General features: G+C 35.2%; 1 long non-coding RNA gene across 7 annotated transcripts; it reads right to left on the bottom strand.

Annotated features, from left to right (window-relative positions):
* Positions 1–979: 979 nt before the first annotated feature.
* Positions 980–5,114, bottom strand: LOC129452382 (uncharacterized). Of its 7 annotated transcripts, none has more exons than XR_012367712.1 (7): positions 4,796–5,087; positions 4,295–4,377; positions 3,793–4,162; positions 3,532–3,615; positions 3,178–3,309; positions 3,011–3,104; positions 980–2,328 (listed from the first exon to the last, which is right to left on the bottom strand). It is a non-coding gene; the product is annotated as an uncharacterized lncRNA (long non-coding RNA). The 7 variants fall into 7 exon arrangements; XR_012367711.1 differs by having other exon boundaries at positions 4,307–4,377; positions 4,796–5,085; XR_012367709.1 differs by having other exon boundaries at positions 3,793–4,377; positions 4,796–5,114.
* Between the last annotated feature and the right edge of the window lie 1,356 nt (positions 5,115–6,470).

Raw genomic sequence — 6,470 nt, 5'->3', positions numbered from 1 at the left:
CCTTTTTTACTGCTCCTAAGTCTCCTAAAGCAGTCTTCATAGTTGATGTGGGCTTAAGGTTTCTGCTGGACATTTGAGATCAAATTTAAGATAGAGTACTGGACATAACATTTAGTGTTTTCAAGCAAAATGTATTCATGTAAGTTTCAATTTAAGAAAGAGTCCTGGACATAGAATTAGCAAAAATACAGCAGATGCCAACAGTGTCTTTGGATTTTGAAAGAAGCAAACAAATCTTCTTTAGATCTGATGGTTTTCATGTATTTGTGGGTTTGACTCTGACTGTACCAGCCAGCCAACAGTCTGAGCATAGGCAGCAATACACAGGACCAGGTTTTGCTGGTCCAGCTTCAACTCATCCTCTGTAGTCTAGTGGTTAAAACACTTATTCTCCCATATGGGAGACCCAGGTTCAAATCCCACAAGGTTTAAGTGGAAATCTCCATTGACCAGTAGCCACTTCTTTAGCTCTGAAAGAGTTTGTGGGCATCTTATATCATGCAAATTCTATTTTCCCTTTCCAAAGCCAGTACACAGTAAATTTGCCAGAGTAAAATTTACTCAATTTGAAGAAAATTTTACTCTATACCAGATAACATTTGGTCCCTCTCTAAAAAGAGTAAAAGTTACTCTTTTGATAGAGTTGTTTTTTTAGAGTTAATTATGCTCAATGTAGTGTTAATATTTTACTCTGTCATGTAATATTTGACTCTATGTAGTGTTTTTTAAAATTAACTCTAGTACCATTTTACTCGGTTCAGAGCTAAAAGAAATTGACTCTGTTACAATTTAACTCTATTTAGAGGAATTTCAGATTAACTCTGCCACAATTTACTTCCCCTCCCGAGTTGTTTTTCATCAATTATGAGTGAACTACAAAAAATAACCAACTCTGTCCAGAGTTATTCTTCTGAATTACAAAATTCACGTTTCACCATCAAACAGCTCGAAAATGAAGAACATCAGTCTGAAACAAAACTGTAATTTCAGTAAAATTTTATTCTCTTGCTATAACAGCATCTATTATACATTTTATTTGTCAAGCTCATCTTTTAAACAGCATTTTTACAATTCATGACAACAACACTAAAATAATATAAATAGTGATAATACAAGAGAGGAGATAAAGAATTACATGAAATAATATGGTACAATAAACAAAGCAGAAACTAACTACTACAAATACTGAAATGAGGAAATACAGTTAAAGGAGACATTTCACAAGACTTTAAGATGTGAAATAAATATTTGCTGTCCCAGAGTATGTATGTGAAGTTTTAGCTCAAAATACCATTTAGACAATTTATTATAACATGTTAAAATTGACACTTTGTAGATGTGAGCAAATATGTGTTGATTTTGGGTGTATCCTTTTAAATGCAAATGAGCTGCACTAAATGGCAGTGGTTGAATAGTGCAGATTAAGAGGCAGTATAATTATAGTAAGATCCCCTTCTTACATCACAAGGGGAGCCACATTTCTTCTGAAAAAGAAGTACACTTCAATAATGTACTGCTCTCTTTTTGCACATTAATTTTGTACTTAATAAATGTAAAAATTATTGTGCTATATTGAGACGCCACGAACACAAACTAAAATGTGCCCAAAATATATCCAAAAAATTTATTTATTTACCACTTGTTTGTATGAAAGATGGGTTTAAGTTTACTACAAGCGGTACCTAAATACATTTTTTAAATACATTTCAAGCACATTTCAGTTCACATTCATGGTGTCTCAAAATAGTACAGACACGTATACTTAGATGGTCTTAAGATTTTCTTTAAGAAGTACAAAAGAAGAATTTTTTTGTATATAAAGTACAAAATTAGTGTGTAAAAATAGAGCGCTTTCAGATGGGTTTTCACAAGGGCCTAGTATGCGAGTTGTAGATTTACAGTTTAAAATAGTTTTCATTTGGGACTCTAAATAACAAAAGCATGGATTATATGTTGTAAATATAATACAATAAATAAAACAATTGAAACTATGGTTCTAAGCCATTCTTCATGAATTCATAACTTGTATAGCACATGTATGTATAGCACAATAGTTACCATCTTCAACTTCAGCATTTTGGAAGAGGTCTTGGACTTTACAAGTCTGTTTGAGGCCACGGGTCTGTGCAATAACCTTTGGTTTTATGTTGGTAAACCACTTCTCCAACAACTTTGCAGTGGTCGCCTCACCAAATAGAATCTTGATCAATCTGCAAGTCATGGACCTGTTTGTGGTTGCCGTGGGCATTTTATCCGTCCCTCTGATGCTTGAGTTTTAATTCTCCACGCCAAATATCCACTTCCATCTTCTGCATTGTAATAATGCTCCTGTGAATAGAACAATACAAAGACCTTTGTTTTACATTTCATGACTAAAGAAATGAATGCCTTATCAATTATAATGCAAAAAATATCTACACTGCAATATAAAAAGTATATCTTCCTTTTAAGGTCACGTTCTTCCTGATCTCATTTTAAATTTTAGTTAGTGTTTATGTTGCTGTTGGAGCATAAATAACACCTGCAAAATGATAAAGCTCAAAGTTCAATGCCAGGCGATATATTTTCATTAACAGACTTCACCTTTCAAAGCCTACATAAATGGCCGGTTTGGACTACAGCCCTTTACTTCCCGAATTAATGACATCAATAAAACAGATTTTGACTAAACTCCGCCCACAGGAATACGTCAGTCTCCAGCTAAGCTCAAACGGCTCTGCTAAGCTAAGCTGCTGTCGAATCAAAACACACTGAATAAACTACACAATCAGAACTCGTTACATATTTCTGAAGCAGTGACTTCACAGAACAATGAAGACATCAGCCCGTTTTGAGGACAGTGAAAACAGCGCTATACAGCCAAGTAAATTGTGTGAAAGAATACCACTTTTTTACACGTGAATCCTTGAACACGTGTTATAATGTGCACTGTAAACACAATCAAAGCTTCAAAAACACAGAAAGAACGGGACCTTTTTATCACAAAGATTGAGAGGCAACATGTACTTACATAACCAAGCTTGCTCCTGGGGTCAGCAAAGCATGGGAATATGGAGATAATACGCTTTGCATATTCTTCCTTCAAACTTCGGTAAGGGGAAGATCTACAAACAGAAATCAATTACAACCCGTAACATCATAAACATCAATTTACAAAGTAGTGTACGAACAACCTACCCATGTTCCTTTGTTAAATGTGCTACCAAGATTTTCACCATGTCACGTCTTTTGCCATCTGAAAGACTTTGTGCGAGCGTATTTCTTTATGACCTTATCGCCTCCAGGGATGCTGTTTAGGATATTTTCGATCTGGAAGGGGATTATATTAAATAGAGCAGGGATGAGAAAATATTCAACTGAAAAGTGTATACTTCAGACCCTCAGCAACATTTGAGGTGGATCAAAAAAGTTCAAAGTTGGTTTTAAGGTTTTGAACCACTTTAAATGTTGACTAGTGTAGTTTCAAATATCTTTACATATTTAAGTTATTCTGCATAGATGTAATTCAGAGGCAAATTTGACGATTCTTACCTGGACTAGATGACGTTTCTTGGCTAGATTTTTTTCAGGAGGATTTCTAATCAACACTGCGGTCCCATCAGAGTCTGACGTGCCCTTAGTATTAGATAAATAATCAATCTTCAATATAATCCATATCTATAATCAGATTATCTGTTCATACAATTTTGATAGCATGCTGAGAATTAGTCCAACTAACATATTAGCATATGCAAATCAGTGAATTGGTGAACACTGCTAAAAAAAACTTGATAAGCATGTCAAACAATTTACCATCAAGGCTTGTTGTGCTTTCTGGGATGAAGATTTCTAGGACACCAAAGGCTGGTCGTGTCAGCAGATATTATTCCTTAACAACCTCTGTCTTTATGTCATCAAAGACATTCATTGTAGGAAGATTAAACTTCTTGGCAACTGAAAAAAGACAAACCAAATTAACAAGTTAATATTAAGTTATTTTGTTATACCCCATAAGGTACAATCATACACTTGTATTACTATTAAAAATGTCTTAGAGGAAAAGTATTAACAATATTAACTCTTGCCACATTCCAAAAATGTGTGAAATGTAAATGGTTGTGAAGAGAAAATATATTTCTTGCTGTCTTTGAACTTTACTCTGACAACGTTGTTGGTTTGAATCCTGAAAGAAACCAAAAACACAAAGTTAAACATAATACCTTACATTCCATAAGAAACAGCTCACGTTACTGTCCGGAAAAGGGAAAACATTAATGCACACATCAATCTGGCTAACGTTAACTTAACTCTTTACCGAGTCACGTACATGTGGTGCACAACTCCAGACGCTTGTCAATTAAACTTCACTTTACTTTGACAAAGCTGTTGGTTTACATCCTGAAGCAACCAGAAACACAAATTTAAACATCATACTTTAAGTTACAACAGCTCACGTTATCGTCCGAAAGGGATAATGCAAACCAAACTGACTAACGCGAACTTAACTCTTTACCGAGTCAAATACATGAGGTAAAACTCAAAACGCCCGCCAAAATGTTAAGTTACAAACATTTCATAGGCAGTAAGCAAGTCTCACCCGTGTCAGTTAACATTCGTAATCAGTATGTTAGTTATGTGTTTTCCAGATAACTTTTATGCCTGTAATTAACTTATATAACCTGTAAATAATGGACTAATTTAGTTCTCACGTGAGAAAGTTATCTCTGTAATATTAAAAAACGTGGCAAAATGACTAAGATCAAAACAGAGGCGAATATTCTAGAAATTAATACTAAGATTTAAAAAAATCACTTACTTCACCATCCAGCAGAAAAGCAGCTTGTCTTCTTAACCAGCAGTGATCGATATGGCCGTTACCAAGAGAGTCACGGTGAGTGAAGCCAATATTTCTATCGCCCTCTGGTGGCTGGGTGCCGTGTAGGTCATAAAGCCCGCAAACTCTATGTAAGCAAATGCTACGTGAACCAAACTTAAAAATCTAATTGCAGATATTTCCCTTAAAGATGGTTTCAGTTACTTTAGTTTTTTATTATGTTTATGTACTTTTAGGTGTTCGTTTTTCTAATTAGTTTGATTCAAATTAGTTACTAAATGATATTTTTGAGATGTTGTTTATTTATTTTCACAATAGAAATATATGCAGGCATGTCATTAATCTTTATTGTTAGTTTTTTAACATTATATACAGCAATGGCAGATAAACGGAAATTAGGAGGGAAACATTTAACTCTGTTACAGTTACTCTGTAATTTTGCTCCCACTCTACTAACACATTTTACTTTGTTTACTCAAAACGGAGCAAAAACAACTCTTTTGGAGGAAAAAAATATTAACTCTGGAAAAAATACTCCGCCACTTTTCCTGTGTAGGCTGTTCCTTTTTTTACTGCTCCTAAGTCTCCTAAAGCAGTCTTCATAGTTGATGTGGGCTTAAGGTTTCTGCTGGACATTTGAGATCAAATTTAAGATAGAGTACTGGACATAACATTTAGTGTTTTCAAGCAAAATGTATTCATGTAAGTTTCAATTTAAGAAAGAGTCCTGGATATAGAATTAGCAAAAAATACAGCAGATGCCAACAGTGTCTTTGGATTTTGAAAGAAGCAAACAAATCTTCTTTAGATCTGATGGTTTTCATGTATTTGTGGGTTTGACTCTGACTGTACCAGCCAGCCAACAGTCTGAGCATAGGCAGCAATACACAGGACCAGGTTTTGCTGGTCCAGCTTCAACTCATCCTCTGTAGTCTAGTGGTTAAAACACTGATTCTCCCATATGGGAGACCCAGGTTCAAATCCCACAAGGTTTAAGTGGAAATCTCCATTGACCAGTAGCCACTTCATTAGCTCTGATAGAGTTTGTGGGCATCTTATAGCCTGCAAATTCTATTTTCCCTTCCCAAAGCCAGTAGGCTGTTCATTTTATTACTGTTCCTAAGTCTCCTAAAGCAGTCTTCATAGTTGATGTGGGCTTAAGGTTTCTGCTGGACATTTGAGATCAAATTTAAGATAGAGTACTGGACATAACATTTAGTGTTTTCTAGCAAAATGTATTCATGTAAGTTTCAATTTAAGAAAGAGTCCTGGACATACAATTAGCAAAAAATACAGCAGATGCCAACAGTGTCTTTGGGTTTTGAAAGAAGCAAACAAATCTTCTTTAGATCTGATAGTTTTCATGTATTTGTGGGATTGACTCTGACTGTACCAGCCAGCCAACAGTCTGAGCATAGGCAGCAATACACAGGACCAGATTTTACTGGCCCAGCTTCAAATCATCCTCTGTAGTCTAGTGGTTAGAGCACTGATTCTCCCATATGGGAGACCCAGGATCAAATCCCACAAGGTTTAAGTGGAAATCTCCATTGACCAGTAGTCACTTCTTTAGCTCTGATAGAGTGTTTGGGCATCTTATAGCCTGCAAATTCTATTTTCCCTTTCCAAAGCCAGTAGGTTGTTCATTTTGTTACTG

This window comes from Misgurnus anguillicaudatus, chromosome 24 (assembly GCF_027580225.2).
Source record: "Misgurnus anguillicaudatus chromosome 24, ASM2758022v2, whole genome shotgun sequence".
Lineage (NCBI taxonomy): Eukaryota > Metazoa > Chordata > Actinopteri > Cypriniformes > Cobitidae > Misgurnus > Misgurnus anguillicaudatus.
The sequence above is the reverse complement of the archived record's forward strand: the minus strand, read 5'-3'. Positions and strand labels throughout refer to the sequence as shown.